We start from the raw sequence: 17,877 nt of genomic DNA on the forward strand, positions 1-17,877 counted from the left end.
ATTCCAGCTTCACAGCAGCAGGTATCTTGCTCCCCATTGCCCTCTGCTACTCATTAACCAGCAGCCAGGCCTAGAGAAGGTGCTGGACCGGGCGCCTACGCCCAGCATGGAGGTGGGCCGGGCAGTGTTGGGCAGTGTGCACAGCAGCATCAGATCAACCAGGGCTCAAATCCTTCCCAGCTGTGTGACCTTGGGGGACTACACTCATCTCTCTGAGCCTCAGTTTCCTCACCTGGACAACGGAGATAATGTCCGTGCCCACCTCACAGGGCTATAGGAAGACAGCATGAGTTCACAAAGTGCTTAGCAATGCCCGACACGCAGAGTAAGCACTCAATAAATTCATCTGTCACTTTTACAGAAAGAGTAAGAGTACCCATCTCACAGGGTTCTAGAATGAAATGAGCTAATACATACTGAACCTCTTAGCACCATCTTAAATGAGCACACAGTGACGACTTCCATAAATGTTGGCAATTGTAAGTATTGACATTGATTAGGATTACAATGATCATTCTGGAGGCAGATGTCGAAGGTCATCCTCATGCCCACTCCACAGCTGCTCAGAGAGGCAGGAGACACCAAGGGCACACCTGTCTGATTTTCCACGGCCAGTGTCATGGGGTGAAGAACACATCTCCCTGGGGTGGGCGGTCTGTGGCTGCTCATGACAGAGGACCTGGGCTGAGGGCAACCGATCGTTGGGGCCACAAAGTGGCTTTTTTCTCAGTGTGGCTTCAGAAAACCTGTTGCTATCAAGTCGACTCCAATTCATGGTGACCCCGTGGGTGTCAGAGTAGAACTGTGCTCCATAGGGTTTTCAGTGGCTCAGTTTTTGGAAGGAGATTGTCAAGGCTTTTTTTCGAGGTGACTTGAGTGGACCTGAACCTCCAACCTTTCAGTTAGCAGCAAAGTGCGTTAGCCATTTGCATCACCCAGGGACTCCCTATCCGACCCGCATTTCCCTGGACCAGTGGGAATCTGGCCGGGGGCACTACTTTACCTCCTAGAAATTTCTGCCCAGAAGGCGAAAGCCTTCAAATTCCAGAGTAGAATCTACTAGCAGGCCGTGAAATCAATGTAGAGTCAGGACTATCATGTTTATGGAACAGAACCAAATGGAATAGGGCAGTGCAGATGGTGACCACAGGCCTGTTTGGTAAAACTTTGGTTTCGGTTTCACACGTCTACGTGTGTGAGCTCTCACTGCATCCTGTTGTAAAACGTATTTCTTACTGAATGTCCTGATTAAGAGACTTTCAATAGTAACCAAGACAACGTTCCAAACCAGGGTGAACAAGATAAGACAGTCGCACAAAGGGCAGGTTCTTGCCCCATTAAACTCCTTTTAAAAGCATTACTATGATCCTAAACTGGAAGAAAAAAAAAAAAAAAGTTGCTGTAAACATGGAGACAATCAACAAGATGCCATTAAGGCCCACAGATTAGATAAAAGAATTCTGTCAATGTTAAATGTCCTGGAGTTGATAATTGTGCTGGAGTATTATGAGAGAGTGGCCTTGTTCGTACAAAATTTACGCAGAAGGCTTAGGGGTAAAGGAGCATCGGGCCGGTAACTTACTCCCCAGTGATTCAGCAAAAAAAGGCATGAGAAGAATATGACGTGCCTATGTTGACAGTATATATTATAGACAGACGAAGCAGGTGTGGCAGAGATATAACAAGAGGAAAATCTAAGTGGATGGGGAGATGGGAGGTCACTGTAATACTCCTACAACTTTTCTGAAGGTTTTCAATTTTTTTTTTAATAAAAAGTCTAAAAAAAAAATACAATTGTGCCAACAGCCCCTATTTCTGGAATATCTTGCCTGTGCTCTGTGAGGAGCCAAGCTCACCCTTTCCTATACATCTCACTCCTAATCCTCAGAATAACCACGCCATGAAGTGCCTTAGAGCCTTCCAGAGGCAAAGCAGGGTCTGAATACAGCCTCGTTATCCAGTTTGCAAACAAGGAAACCGGCTGAGAGAAGTGAGGAGCGTACTTGCCCAAGGTGGTGCTGTAGCAGGGTCAGGATGGGACCCAGCCAGGACTCTACAACCAGTGCTTGGCCTTTTGGCTGGGCCACCTCCCACGTGGGGTCTGAGTGGGCATAGGTGGCCAACCCAGGCCTGGGGACCACCACTCGGAGGTGATGGGTGAACCAGGTCCTGGCATCTCAGGGGCTCTGTCCTCTCTTCCTGGGGTTCCCACCTCAGGTCACCCACCACACATCAGCAAGACAACACCATCACAGACAAGATCAAGATGCCACTTACGTTTTGAAGTCTCCTCAGAAAGGACGGTTGTTCTTGACCTATTGCAAAGAGAGGAAGCAAAGAAGGAAAGAAGATTCCATCAGGGACTGACTGTGCACAGGAAGTCCTCTTCTCACTTGTGACCACCAAACATAGCATGTGCTGGGGAAGGGTCATATCAACACCGAGACTGAGAAAGCTGGGACACCCTGGCCTACACCACTCACACGCGCACACACTCACATTCTCATATACACATGCTCACACACACATACACACATATGCTCTCACAGACACACAGCCTCCCAGTCAGACACACATGTATATTCTTACAGACACACACGTTCACACATGTAGTGTCACATACAGACTCACACACTCGCATATACTCTCATGCACAGACACGCACACACACAGAGGCATTCACACGCACAGTGTTACACAGACCCACACTCAGACGTGCACTCATACACAGACACACATATTCACACTCACACAGAAGCTCACTGTCACATACACAGAACCACATGTACACATACGCTCTCAGAGACGCACAAATACACACAAACGCAGACACACGTGCAGATATGCGCTCACACATACACTCCCACACACCCATCTCTTTGGTGCTGTGTCCCTGAAACCCAGTGGGCAGCAAGAACTGGCTAATTGCCAGGCATCCTCCTGCCTGTGCTGAGAGAGGCAGGGGCCCAGCCAGTGGTCACAGGGGAAAAGGTCTATGGGTGGCTGCCCCTAACCCTGACAGCCCCCCAAGCTCAATCAGGAGACCAGGCCTGTGACAGACTCCCCCCCCATGAGCTCAAGGAAGCACCAAGGCTAGCTGGAGGGTTTGTGGGAGGCCCCGGAAGCCCCAGGTTCTTGGAGACCATGATGCTTACCAACCTTTCAGAGGCTCTGAGAAGGACCGCCAAGGAAACCTGCGGACCTTTGCTGAGCTGAGGGGTCTCCAGTATGACTGCCCATAGATCCCCTTTTTTTAATATAACACCTCTTGTTCTTTGGAACTCAGTTGGGGAAGTAATACAAGTGGGGACAGGTCACCTCGGCTTCTCATTCCACCAACAAAGCTACTTGCCTGAGGCTGGAGGTGCTCGAGGTTGCCCAGAATCTAAAAATGTAAAAACTAAGACAGGCTCCTTATCAACCAAGATCTTTCAGCTCAATGAACAGTTAAATTGGGATTACCAGACAAGAGAAGGGGGTCATGGAGGGAGGGGGAGGGCAGAGAAAGCCTCCAGAGCTGGGCACTTCTTTCTTCTCTTTTTAAACCTCTTCTTTCCTCCTCCTCATACCTGTAGCCTTGCCCTTAAGCCTCTTCCCCAGAACTCAAAAACACCAGAGTCAGTAAGCACTGGTCCCAGACCACATCCTTCAGCAGCTCACACAGGTTCCAGGCACTGCAGGGTAGGGACAATCAGTCAACGATTTACTGAGCACCTACTATGTTCCAAGCACTGTTCTGGGCACTAGGAACATGGCACTGAATAAGACAGCTGAGTTCCCTGCTCTCACAGAGACTGGAGCCATACCTGGGTGGACACCTGGCTCCATGAAGACTAGGGTAGATTAGCAATGTCTGCCTCGGGTGCAGGGGGTGGAAGTGCCAGCAGGTACTTTTCTATACTGGACTGTACCAAGGGTAGAGGGAAACCGTGAAAGATGAAGTTAGGATGTTGCAAACGCAATTACAAAAGGAGTGTTAAGGGAGCCAGGGGAAAGATAGCATAATTTTGTCTGGGGTGAGACCTTACCAGGTGCATGAAGCCAGCCCAGCTCAGAGAAGAAGGTGAGAACGGCACTAGGTCACCTGCTGGCACCCATGCACTTCTTCTGGGGACAGTGGGCATCTCTTCCACGTGGAGACCCATGCACCCTGCTCTCAGTCCATGGGGTTCTGGTGGGCTGATCCTACCTCCCACTTCCAGGGATGGGTGGTGAGCCATGCCTAGCCAATCAGAGGGGGCTGCTGTGATTGTCCAGGATAGTACTTAAGCTCCAACCTGGATAATGTGAGCAATGACTGGGACTTTTGCTAAAAATATTATGAAAAAAGAAGGCTCTTTCTCTGATTGCTAGGTTGGGAGGGCGTTTGCTTGGAGCAGCAAGAGGCAGTCCAAGGAGAATGGAGCCAACACAGAGGGACGCGGAGCCCAAAAGTGGAGAAAAAGAAACTGATTCCCAATGACATCTCTCAGCACCTGGATCCAGCCGTGCCTGAAGTATACACTGAGCTTTTCAGTTAGGAGTCAATAAATGTTCTTTTTTTTTTTTTTTTTAGGTTAGTTTGAACGGTTTTCTGCCACTTGCAACCCTAAGAAGCCAGACCTACGCCCTGCCTTGATCTTGCTGTATAACTTTATGCATGTCCCTTTTCCTCTCTGACACTCAGAAAAAGAGGCACACAGATGAAATGACATCTGTGGTCCCCCGTGGCCCTAGCCCTAGCTATCACATGTGCATCGCAAAAGTTAGGACTGATCCCAACCCAGGCATCCTGCCAAGATGTTGAAAACAGCCCTTCTCGAAGTTAAACAGGCATAGAATCACTGGGAGGGCTCATTAAAACACAGACTGCAAGGCCCCATCTCCAGGGAACCTGAGTCAGCAGATCTGGGCTGGGGCCCGAGACCCTGCTTTTCTAACCTGCTCCCAGGTGACTCCCGAGCTGTGGGTCCGGGAATCATGCTGAGAAACAAAACTCTAAATCTCTGTCCCACTCTTCCTAGTTCCTGAGGGCAGGTGCTCAGTGCAAAAATAAAACCCTCGCCAGGCAGGAGACCACAGCCTCTCTGTCCTCAAGCCAGGCCCCCAGCTGGGGAAAACACCTGAGTGGTTTCAAGGATGGATTAGTCTTTAAGTAACTACAGCGCCAGGCCCCACTGCCGGCCCTTCCAGCCAGTGCTCTGCCCTGGAATTTGTCTAAATAATGGGGGAGGCTGTGAGCCTGACTCCAGCAGGCCCCATGCTAGCCTTCCAGGAGCTGTGAACACCCCCAACGGCGCCCCCATCACCAGTCCACCAGCACCAAATCCCACTGTGGGTCTTAATCTGACACACTGCCGGCTGTCAGCAAGTTTGGCCTGCTAGGCTCGCCACTGATTTACATCTGACTTGGCTCCCTTGAAAAGCCGCCTGTGGTTTTTGGACTGTGGTCACTGCTCAGAAAAGGGCTTTTCCCATCTGCATCCTTTCCAAAGTGGCAGTGGCTGCCTTCCAGCTGCGTGACCTTGGGCAAGTTACCTGCCCTCTCTGGAGCCTCAGGTTTTCATTTGCAAAATAAAAACAATAGTATCTTTGGAAAAATTCAAGGAGATGATGCTTATAAACCACAGGGCATGATTTGGGGTCTGGCTTACGCTTATAGGCACCCAGTACCTGTTGTGGTTGTTGTCAGCTGCAGCCTGCCCCTGACTCACGGCAACACCATGCATTACAGAACAAAACACTGCCCGGTCCTGTGCCATCCCCACGATCGGTTGCAAATTGAACTGTTGTGCTCTATGTGGTTTTCACGGGCTAATATCTGGAAGTAGATTGCCAGGCTTTTCTTCCTAGTCTGTCTTGGTGTAGAAGCTCCACTGAAACCTGTTCAGAATCACAGCAACATGCAAGCCTTTACGGACAGACAAGTGGTAGCTGCGCATGAGGTGTACGAGCCAGAAATCGAACCCAGGTCTCCTGTATGGAGGTCGGTATTGGTTTTTTCCAGTCGGCGTAATTCCCTGGAGGTCCACCCAGGTTGTTACATGCTATCAATAGCTTGTTTCTTTTCATTGCTGGCTAGTATTCTATGATGTTGATATACCACCGTTTGTTTAGCCATTCACCCATTGAAGTACATCTGGGTTGTTTCTTGTTTCAGACTAGTACAAATAAAGCTACCGTGAACGTTCATGCAAGAGCCAATAGTTTTTAAATGTGGGCATTTTTGCACTTGTACCTGGCCATCTGGTTTCTCTAGACACAATGGGGAGATGTAGCAGCCCTGGGCCCACCATCCCTTTGGATGCTCTGTTGGACAGTGACATGGCCTGGCCTCCCCAGTGTGCCCAGCCCCGCTGACCACCTCCTCACTATGTCGTGGCCTGGCCCTGGAGGTATGGCAATGTGTCACCCCTCACTGCTGAAGGTTTGGGAACAATCCCTGCTCCAGTTAATTCAACAGAGCCATGCAGCAGAGGAGAGAGTGATTCATGAACTTCCTTATTCAGAATTCTAACATGGGACCACCACTGCCTCATCAACAGTGATCATTCATCGCCTTTTCTCCAAGTGTGGTCCCGCAGATCGATGGCAGCATCAGCAGCACCGGGGAACTGGTTAGAGGTCCAGGATCTCAGGCCCTACCCTAGACCTAGGAAAGGGCATCTTCGCAAGATCCCCACGTGATGGCTACATGCTTTCAGGCCTGCGGAGAGCTGGGCTATGCCGTTACTATTATTGCCATTGTTGTTATTGCTACAGTGGTTCCAAGATGGAGCCAAGATGCAACCAAACAAGCCCCTGAGCTGCTTCAGCTCCTGAAGTCCCCGCCTAGGGTAACGACAAGCAGAGGTCAGAGGTGTAAAGAAATGCTGAAAGAGGGGAGAAAAATTATCTGGTGTCTCTCAGCCTCCAAACCAGTTACCAGGAGGAGCAGAAAGCTGGGTCTGTCCTTCTGCGAGACCTGGCGAGCAGTTACCCTCCCCAGACTCAACTCCACAGCCACGGTAACAAAATATACTGAAAACAACATTCCAGGTCTCAGATGTGGGGCTTGGGGAAGACTCTGGCGGCCTCTGTTCTCTGCGCAAGGCTGAATTTCTTAAGTTCACGAAGGCACATTGTCTGCCGTCTTGGCCCAGCTGGGGTCTGAACTTGGGGTGTGCTGCCCACAGTTCAAAGCAGACAGGGGCCCAAGTGCAGCCCTGGATAGGGCATCACCTGGCATCCGACCAGAAACATCTCCAGCCTGATGTGGATCTCCCATGGGAGTGTTTCAGGGTGCAGGACCATGGGGATTTCCCCCGCTTCAGCCTTGAACTGTCTACTGATGAAAGTGCTCGAGGTTGGCACCAGATACAAGTAAGTCCATAAATTCAGTGCGCCCTGAACCTGGACCCTGAACTGGAGGACTTACCTCCAGTTTGAGGGGCTGTAAATTGAAAGCATAAGGAAGTTCATGAATCACTCTCTCCTCCGCTGCACTCGGCTCGGTTCAATTAGCTGGAGCAGGGATTGTTCCCTAATCTTCAGCAGTGAGGGGCGCCACACTGCCACACCTCCAGTATGAGATAGCAAGGAGGTGGTCAGTGGGGCTGGGACACACTGGGAAGCCTGGGCCATGTCTCCGTCCAAGGGAACATCCAAAGGGATGGCAGGCCCAAGGCGGCTACATCTCCCCATGTGTCTAGAGAAACCAGATGGCAAGATGCACGGGCAAAAAGTGCCCACATTTAAAAACTATTGGCTCTGACATGAGTGTTCACAGCAGCTTTATTTGTACTAGTCTGAAACAAGAAACAACTCAGATGGCCTTCAAAGGATGAATGGTTAAATAAACGGTGGTACATCGACATCATAGAATACTAGGCAGCAATGAAGATGAACAATTGATGACATGCAACAGCCTGGGTGGATCTCCAGGGAATTATGCTGCCTGAAAAAAGCCAACACTAAAGGGTTACAGGCTGTCTGATTCCCCAGAGATGGAGAACTGATAACGGTCAAGGACAGTCGTTAAGGCAGGGTGGAAGACGGACGTTGGCACTGCTACAGAAGGGCAAAGGAAGAATCCTGGTGGTGATGGAAGCGTTCCGTATTTTGACCATACCAGCTGCTGTGGGGTCAACCCCGACTCATGGCGACCCCATGTGCGTCAGCACAGAACTGCACTTCACAGGGTTTTCAGTGGCTGCTTTTCCAGAAGTGAATCGCCAAGCCTTACTTCTGAAGCACCCCTGGGTGGACTAGAACCTCCAACCTTTCAGTTAACAGCCGAGTGTATTAATCGTTTTGACTGTACCAATGTCAATATCCTTGTTTGATATTGTCCTACACTTTTGCAGATGTTACCATTGGAAGAAACTGGGTCAAGTGTATACAGGTCTCTCTTTATTATTTCTTACAGCTGCATATGAAGCTAATACCATTTCAAAATAAAAAGTGTAAGTATGTGTATATTTAAGCTTTATATAGATATACATTGATAAACTTTTCATACGAAAAAGTTAGCTCAAATTTATAGAGCTCTGTGTGGACAACACACAACACATCTGTGGCCAGAGCTGCCCCCAGGAGACCTTTCTGGGTGAGAGTGGAAGCCAAGAACATGACCTCCGCTCACATCTGCACAAAGAGGCTGCAGGTGTGGAATATTTTCTCTTCCTTTTTCTTTTTTTTGAGGTCTGTTCTAATTTATGTTCTTCTACCAATGGTGGAAGAAAATTCCACTGTTCCCTAAGGAAATGTTTTTGACTAGAACTCCAGACCCCAGATTGAGAAGGGTGCCTCCTTTCAGATTGAAAGCTGAGGCATCTTGAAAAACCAACAGGAGGGCAACCACTTCCTTCAGGAGACCCACAGGTACAGCCACCCACGTGGTAACAGTGACAGCGTGCGTTCCCACAACAGAGAGAAGGAAGGGTCTTTTCCTCTTTACTCAGCAGGGAATTCCTCCAAACATGATGCTGAGCCAGGCCATCCCTTACAACATTAGGAAACTGAGGGCCAGAGAAGACTTGCCTAGGCCACACAGGAAGCCAGCGGCCAAGGATGTTGTGATGCCCAACACTGGGTCTTTGATTTTAAAAGGGCTCCTGTTATACTTCATTAATCATTTGTGAGTAATTTTTTGTTTAACATCTATCACCTCTACCAGAGAGTCAGCTCCATTAGGGCATGATTTGGTCTGTCTTGTTCACCTGCCATATCCCCAGTGCCTAGCACATGGCCCAGAACAAATAAATGTTGCATGGGTGAGTGGGTGGGCAGGTGGACGGGTGGATGGACGGGCAGACAGACGGACGGACGGATGGGTAGGTGGACGGATGGATGGGTAGGTGGACGGACAGACGGACGGACAGACATACGGATGGGTGGGTGGGTGGATGGGTGGATGGTGGATAGGCAGATGGGTAGGTGGATGGATGGGTGGATGGTGGATAGGCAGATGGGTAGGTGGATGGATGGATGGGTAGGTAGATGGATGAATGAACGGGTGAATGGGTGGATGGGTAAGTGAGTAGGCATGTGGGCAGGTAGGTAGATGGTAGGTGGGTGAATATAATTTCCAAGCCTGGACCCACTCAGATATTCAAACTTCAGCCTCTCATTTCAGGATAGAGGGAGTCAGATACTCTTTATTACTTGTGTACTGAGCACCTACTATGCATCAGGCCCTCTGCCGGATGCTGGAGTCACCTCTCAAGGTTGATGGATATAAGGCAAGACCACAAAGGTCTGAGCTTGGGCCAGAGAAAGGGCCACAGGGTCTCAGAGCAAGGAGAGATTCAGGCCACTTTGACTCAGGTCATCTTTGAATGCCTGGCACTGTCAAATGGCTCAACAGAAGCTTTCAGAGCAGGCAGCATCGAGTTGGCCCTTAAAGACTGGGACTAAGAAGAGAAAGCCGAAAGTACATTGAGGGCCAAGAGAATGGCAGGCAAGGCCGAGGGATCCCATTGCTCAGCCAAGGAGTATAAACCCGCCAAACCACAGGAGAGAGGAAAGAAGTTGAGAAAGATGAGGGTAAACATTGGGAAAGAGCCAGATCATGAAAGGCCTCAAATGCCACGCTAAGTTTAGACTTGATTTCACAAAGCACTAGGGAGCCACTGAAGACTTTAGAGCAGAAGAGTGACATGCTTACAGCTGTCCCCTGGGTGGTGCAGAGAAGCTCCCAGGAAGCACAGAGGCTGATAAAGAGGCTGCTGTGTTAAGTAGTGATGTCCGGCTGGACAGGAGATACCAGATGCATCTGATGATGGAATGCCTTTGAAATCATGACTTCAGAATCTTCCCTCAGGGCTGAGCAGCTATCTTCTCTACCTACCAACTGGCTGTGGGGCCAAGAAAGCAGAGCCCTCAAGACTGCCCCTTCCGGTGCCCTTCACTCATTAAGCATGACTCTGCTAAAATCCACCAACCAGCACACCCCTCAGCCCCCACCAGGCACCAAGGCATCCTCAAGTTAAGGACTTTGCTAGAAGGGCGATTGAAAATGGCAGTGAGTCATTTAGCACTTACATTGTGCTCAAAAAAGTCTTGGGTAAGGGTGGGGACTCTCAGAATGTCCCAGCACAGTGATCACAGAGATGAGGTCCCACCCCTCCACTTAATGGAGGCTGAGGCTCAGGGGAGGGGGGAAGGGAAGCAGGGAGGGCCCAAGTGAGCAGGGTAAGAATTCAGCTCTCCTCCTTCCAGCCCAGGCCTACTCAAACCCCACTTGAGGGTGCAGGCAGACCACCACCAGGCAGGTGGCACTTACCCTCAGCCCCTTCAGCCCTCTCACAGCCACCTCCTCAACGCTGTGCCAAAAAATGTGGCCAGACCTGCTCTCCACATGCCAGGTTCATGCTCATCTCTGAGCAGAAGGCCCTGCTTTCCAGGAACCCCCATCCTGGACTCTGGAGGCATCTGGGGGCAGCCAAGCCCTAAGGAATCTTTGTACAGCTTGGATCTCTGGCCCTCTTCCCCATTAACTGTGATAAAATCAGCATTGAGAACCATGAGCACAATCATCAAAAGGCAAAAACATTGTCCTTAATTTCACTTCTGCAAAGGGAAGTTTTATATAATCGCTGAATGCGGGGCAGAACTGGGGAAGAACAATCCATTTCTGAACGATAGCCCTTACGATGGCTTTATAGTCCTGTGTGGATACAGGCCTCACTCAGGAAACTTCAAGCTTCTCATTCATAAAGTGGGTGGGCAGAGAAGGTTAACTCAGTGATCCTACACTCCAAGTTCCCAAACTCCACAGAGAAGGGACTACTCTCCCTGACCTTCCAGGGCATTCCTTGCTCTTGGCATAAACCTCCTGGGATTGTACATTAACTTCTTCCAGATACAGATCTTCTCCCCTCCCTGCACCCTACAAGACTATGAGCTATTTGCACACGGGGGCCATTTTATTTATCCCTGTGCTCCTGGCCCTGGCAACATGCCTGACACACAGTAGGTACTCAGTAAACATTTGTAGTGCCATCAGTGGAATGAAGATGGGCTTTGGTGTCAGGTGGCCTCTGGTCCAAATTCCCCTTCCACCGTTTCCTAGTTGTGTGTGCTGGGTCAAGACACTTCTCTGAGCCTTGATGAATTCTTCTGTAAGATGAGAGTAATAACCCTTACCTCACAAAATAAGTGCAGGAAGATTAGACAAAATGCAAGAAGAGAGATAAAGTACAGTGGTCACTCAATAAATATTGGTTCCCTTTCTTCTCAGAAAAATGAAGGAGCTGCTCCTCTGCCCATCCTCCAGAGCAAGTTCAAAGTCAATAGGTAGGTGTGTTTCATTCACTGAGTTGGCAGCACTTGGTGTAATTAAGACCAGTGATTCAGAATGGCCTGGGTAGATCTGTTCATTCTGACACACAGCAGGTCCACAATGGTCTGCTATTTTGAATACAGCAAGTGACAGAATGAAATATTGTATGATGTCATTTTTGTTTAAAACAACAACAACAACAAAACTAGAGCTAGCTTGCTGAATAGATTCTAAACAGATCAAAGAGGAAGTCAAAACCGAAATGAAAATTAATCTAGAAGGTAATAAAAAGGAGTATTCTGCACACAGAAACAGTTAAAGCTGTATGCAGAGGAAAATGCACAGCCTTAAAGATCTTTTTTATTATTATTATAACGCAAAGAAAGCTGGATAATGGACAGATGGTCAGATGACAAACTAAAGACTAATTGGTTTGCAATTTTTTTTTTAATATAATGATCTGAAAGAATATATGCCAAACTATTAAAGTGGTGACCCTTATGAGTGGGCCTTGAATCAAGGAGGGGGACCAGTAGAACTTCACTTTGTTAGTTCATAGAGTTTTGTATTGCTTGAGGTATTATTACTGTAGTATTTAAAAGATCCTAGAATGAATGAAAGAGAAGCCTTTGGTAGTTTCTTATAAAGTTAAATATACATTTACCCTATGACCCAGCAGTTCCACTCCTAGAGAAATGAAATTATATGTTCACAAAGAATTGTACACAAATGCTCACAGCAGCATTATTCATAATAGCCCCAAACTGGAAACAACTCAAATGTCCATCAACAGGAGAATGGATAAACAAATGTTGCACACATCTATACAATGCCATACCACTTGGCAATAAAAAGAAATTAACTATTGATACTCTCAACAGCTTGGATGGATCTCAACAACGTCAAGACAGAGAAAACGATGCCAGACCCGTAAGAGGAGACACTATACAATCCCATTCAGGTGAAGTTTTAGGCTTGGCTAAACTAATTTACGGGGATAGGAGTCAGAAGGTGGTTGCCTCTGGGAGGGGAAAGCCACAAGCAAAGGTTCTGGGGAGCTGAAAATGTTCTATATCTCAGGCTGGGTGGTGGTTACACAGGTATACCAAAAACCAAAAAAAACCCAAATCTGTTGCCTTCGAGTCAATTTCAACTCATAGCGACCCTATAGGACAGAGTAGAACTGTCCCATAGGGTTTCCAAGGAGCAGCTGGTAGATTCAAATTGCCAACCTTTTGGTTAGCAGCCCAGCAATTAACTACTACTCTTAAATTTGTCAAAACTCACCCAACTGTAACAGAATCTTTGCATTTCATTTAAACTATATCTCAATCTTAAAATAATAATTTTTTAATCACATGAGAAACTTTAAGGAAATACAGATTCCCAGGCTCCACCCACCCCCCCCCCCCCCGAAGATTTTGATTCAGTATGTCTAGGTGGAGCCTGGGAATCTGAATTTCTAAGAAAGTACTTCAGGGAAGTCCAGTGCCTAACCAAGAGCTGTGAACCACCACAGTCTATCATCTACTGTAGCCCCCAACACTGTCTTTCCCTCCCCCTGGCCCTTTTGTTATTTTGGGTGGCTGGCTGGTGGTTTTTGCAAGGGTTGGTTGGCCAAGTCCTACAGAGCTTTAGGAATATAACATCTGCTTGTGACTCTCTCTGCCCTTCCCCACCCCGCTACCCCCCACTCTTACATCAGTCTCAGCTCAGGTTTCCAAAGGAAGTCTCTGACCCGGTGAGGTGGGAAAAGAAACCCCACAGGCCTGTCCAGAGCAGACATAACTCACCCTTAAAGACGCTGGGGCTGCGTGTTCCCAGGAAGGTCAAACGCAGCAAATTAATGGCATGTGTACCTGTTAAGGAAACCCTGGCGATGTAGTGGTTAAGTACTACGGCTGCTAACCAAGAGGTTGGCAGTTCGAATCTGCCAGCCGCTCCTTGGAAACTCTATGGGGGCAGTTCCACTCTGTCCTATAGGGTCACTATCAGTTGGAATCGACTCAACGGCAGTGGGTTTCGTTTTTTTTTTTTTTTTTGGTACCTGTTAAACAGCACGTTCAGGCCTTCACCCTGTGCTCACAGAAAGCACTCAGGGCAAGACTCACTGGCACAGAAAAAGCTCCGTGCCCTGTCCAGCAGTGGCCCAGTCACCCTCTGCCTCCTATACCAGCTTCATTCCTCCCTCACCATCAGGGCTCTCCTGGCCTCCAGGCTTGCCTGGCTTCTCCACCATTGTTCCCAAACCCAGTCTGAGCCTCTTTCAAATCCCTGCTGACCTCAGAATAAAGTCCAAGCCCTTCTACCCCACATTCAAGGTCCTTAACTGTGGAGCTACTGACAAATCCAGCCCCGGCTCCTTTTCTTCTCTCCAGCTGAGACCCTGGGGAGCTTGTTCTACAAACATGCTTGGCTACTTCATGCCTCTGTGCCTTTGCACCTGCTATGTCCCCTGCCCAGAATGCCAGTCCATCCTGTTTTTCCAGCCTCAGATAATGCCAACTCCGACATCACCTCCTCTAAGAAGCTTTGGGTGCCTCCTGCCTACTGCCCGACCATCAACACACACTCTGCACCCCAGAGTCTTCTTCAGAGCACCCCACAGACAGCATGGTCACAGCAGCTGCCACACTATCCCAGCTCCCTTGAAAGCCAATGTTCTACCCCAAATTAGTGCCTGTCCAAAACACACAAGGTTAGCCAAGGTTTATTAACCAACTAATTGAGCCACATTTAAAAAGAGCTCTCGTTTTCCCTTGAAGCCCACCCTGGACATTTCCATACCCACAGCTCTTCCCAGAACCCACACATTTAAACAAAGGCTTCAGCCAAGGCAGACTGGCAAACGCGGAGAAGCGAGACGCAGCCCCAAAGAATCTGACTCTCACTTATGACCTTCTGCAGAAGCAGGGGACCAGCCGGTGCTTGCTGGGGCAGCCCTGGGGCTCCAGGCCAGCCCCAATCCCCACCCAAGTCCCCCCCTGCTGAGACCAAGCTGCATTCTGGGATGTCCTTGAGACTTATTTCCCCTACGTAGAAGAATGTGCTCAATGACTCCCAAGTGTCTTCTCACCCTGGGACCTTCGGAAAGACTTTCAGAGAAGTACAGCTCCCGGATCCTTTGACAGACGGACAGACAGACAAACTGAGGCTAGAAAATATGGTCCCGGAGCCCAAACTGCCTCCTGGGGGCTGGAACCTGGGAGGCACTGCATCAGGGGAGATGCTAGGCTCCTGGAGGAGGCACAGAGAATGGATAACTAGGGCAGAATCAAGGTGCCAATGGACCCACGAGCTCAGCTTCCAACCCTGAGGACCAGGATGCCTTCGTCCCTCATTTACCCCAGGCACTGGTCCAATCCCAACTCCCCAGGCCACCCGGAGATCAAAGTCCCATGGGGCCAAAACTCACAGCTGGTTAAGGAAAGGCTTTTCAAACTCCAATTCCGCCACCGCCCAATCAAGGCTATGTCCTCTTGGTAGCTCTCAGTCTGCCCATCTGTAAAATGGGCACTACCTACTAGCACCTCTGGATTCTGCAGAGCAGATGTGACCAAGTCCCTGCAGGATGAGATGACGGGGGCAGGGCAAGGGAGGCCATCTGCAGCTGCACCACAGGTCAGTATAATGGTATCCCCCTGAAGGACTTAGCCTCGAGAATGCACCTTGGCCCTTGCTCATACAACAGTGACCTGGGACCTCGTGACATCTGCTAATCAGCAGCTCTGCAGCCGAGCCCGGCTTTGCAGCTTACCACAGGCTTATTCAGCCTCATCTCCCTCAATCCCCTCAAGGACGCAACGACGTGGGTGTCGGCGTCCTTGCTGCCCAGACAGGAAAGCCGAGGCTGTAGAGGCCAAGAGGACACGTCCAAGGTCACCGGCTGATTAAGGCAGGGAGCAGTACTGGGACCCAGAAACCTGGGGATAAGCTCCTGCCATTCAGTCCCCAGCTTACCCCATAACCAGGATCTACCCCACCCATTTTACAGATAAGGAAGCTGAGGTCAAAAGAAGTTTGTTCAAGATCAGCTGGAGACTGAGGCAGGTCTAAGACCGCTAGCCTCTCTGCCAATCTCACCCTAAGGCGGGTTCTCAGCCGGTGCCCTCGTTCTCCTCCTGTATCCCACAACACCATCCTAATGAAATTCCTTCCCTCGCCCCTACTCCTTCATGCCCACCCCACACTCCTGGGATGACTCTGTGGTCGAGAGGGAGGCAGGCGGTTGCTAAGCGCTCACCCGCACTCTGTCTCTTAAAAATAAACTCCTTCTGGCTGGGAGACTTTGGACGAGATGCCCTCCCTTCCAGCCAACAAAAAATTAAAAAGAAATTTTAAAAAAAGATCTCCATGACATTTATTTGAACATCAGCAGTGCCAAAGCAGGGGCCAATTTACTCAAATCCAAATGGAGCTACGTGCCACTAAACCCAGAGACCCTCCACTCCAGCATCTGTCTGGGCAGTTACTGAGCTGATTTATCTCCCAGGGCCAGGAAATGGGGATCCAGGCTGTCTCCCAAGCCTTTAAGGCTGGTCCTGGGGGAGACCACGGCCTGGCAAAGGCTGGCAGTAACCAAAATAGCCAGGCCGGTGGCCTTGCCCAGCACACACCTCCCTCCTTGTGCCAGTGAGGGCCACCCACAGGTCCCCCGCCGTCCAGGCTGAAGTCTAGCCTTTGGGTTGTATCCCTCGGGGCTCCAGGCTGGAAGAGAGGCCCCTGGGATTCTGGTTCTAGCTTCCCTGGTGGAAGGGGGATGAGAACCTCCTACCCAAAAGGCGAATACGCACAAGGGAGGGGAAAAGTCGGGAAGATGATGTGTCTGTCAGGCTGACCCTGCCCTCCGCCCACCTGCCCTCCAGCTGTCCCTCCGGGCCTCGGTCCTGCGGCTCAGAACTATTGGACACTGGCACCACCACCTGCACACTGTACGTGGGCAGCACCCTCAGAGACACGCCACCTCTCTCCTCTCAGTGCCTGCCCCAGAGAACCAGCTCTGGCCCTTCAACCCTCTAGGCACCGGGAACACTCTCAGGTACAGTCAGGGACCCTGAGACACAGCCGCACTCGGAGACACACGTGCACACAGCCAGGGGCTCAGTCGCATAGCCAAGGACTCAGTCAGAAGCAGAGCCACACTCAGGGGCATCCAGACACTTACCAGAGCACACAAGTGCACACAGTCGAAGACACGAGACAGCCATACTCAGGTATCACAGCCACACACGGGGACACACCGACACACAAACACACACCAGGCACACGGACCGTCCAGAGCACAGAGAACAACAGACCTACACTGTAACGCACAAGTGCACAAAACTGCAGATATAGAGAAACAGCCACACTCAGGGGCACAGAGACATACACAGGGTCACGGGGATGAACGGACAGACGGACACACACACACACCTGCCGCCTGCTCTAGAAGCCCCAGCCCCTTCGCCGAGGAAACAATAACAGCCCAGCCAGCAGGATCTAGCAGGCGACCCTCCGTGCCTCCCCGGTTGTGAAAGGGGCGCCAGGATGGGGTACCCGGTAGCGGGGAGGCCGGGCTGGCCAGCACGCCAGGTGGCGGCTCGCAGCGCGGGGCTCAGGAGGGGGCTCGGGAGAGCAGGCTGCGCTGGCCCCCGCGCTCCGCCCTCGCCGCGCCCTGCGGTCCGTACCTGCGGTGGCCGCCGCACTCCCCGCGCTGCGCTCGCCCGCGCCGCCTTCCACTCGTCGGGCGCCAGAGATCCGGCGGGCTCCGCGCTCAGCGATGCTTCTCCGCACGCCTTGGCCTCGGGATCCCGCGCCCGCGTGGCTCGGCGCTGGCGGCGGCGCGCGGCTGTCGCCAGTGGCCCGAGCTCCGCACTTGCAGCGCGGAGGAAGCGGCAATTTACAAGCCGCTTCTTCCTGACCTCGAGTGTCTGTTGTCTGAGCGAGCAGCTCTTAGCATCACCCATCCTGCTGGGTGGAAAAATACCAGCTCTGCCGGGCAGGGGGCGGGGTCAGGGGCGGGCCGGGGCGGGGCCTGGGTGCCCGGCCCCGCCTCACTCGCGGAGGCACACACTTACACACACACACACACACACACGCAGGCACGCGCGCACTGGCTCGGACACACAAAGAGCCCGGGCACGCTGAGCGCG

General features: G+C 50.7%; 1 protein-coding gene across 3 annotated transcripts in view; it reads right to left on the reverse strand.

The window, feature by feature from the left end:
• SLC6A6 (solute carrier family 6 member 6) overlaps positions 1–17,500 on the reverse strand; it is a 93,950-nt gene extending 76,450 nt beyond the window's left edge. The window contains exons 1-2 of one of the 3 annotated variants that reach the window (XM_049863486.1): positions 17,413–17,500; positions 2,278–2,315 (exon numbers count right to left, since the gene is read on the reverse strand). The gene's annotated coding sequence lies outside the window, so the exon portion shown is untranslated. Of the gene's footprint in view, positions 1–2,277; positions 2,316–17,158; positions 17,389–17,412 lie in introns of those variants that run through there. The other 2 variants (XM_049863487.1, XM_049863488.1) reach the window with 2 other exon arrangements.
• Between the last annotated feature and the right edge of the window lie 377 nt (positions 17,501–17,877).

This window comes from Elephas maximus, chromosome 20 (assembly GCF_024166365.1).
Source record: "Elephas maximus indicus isolate mEleMax1 chromosome 20, mEleMax1 primary haplotype, whole genome shotgun sequence".
NCBI classification, from domain to species: domain Eukaryota; kingdom Metazoa; phylum Chordata; class Mammalia; order Proboscidea; family Elephantidae; genus Elephas; species Elephas maximus.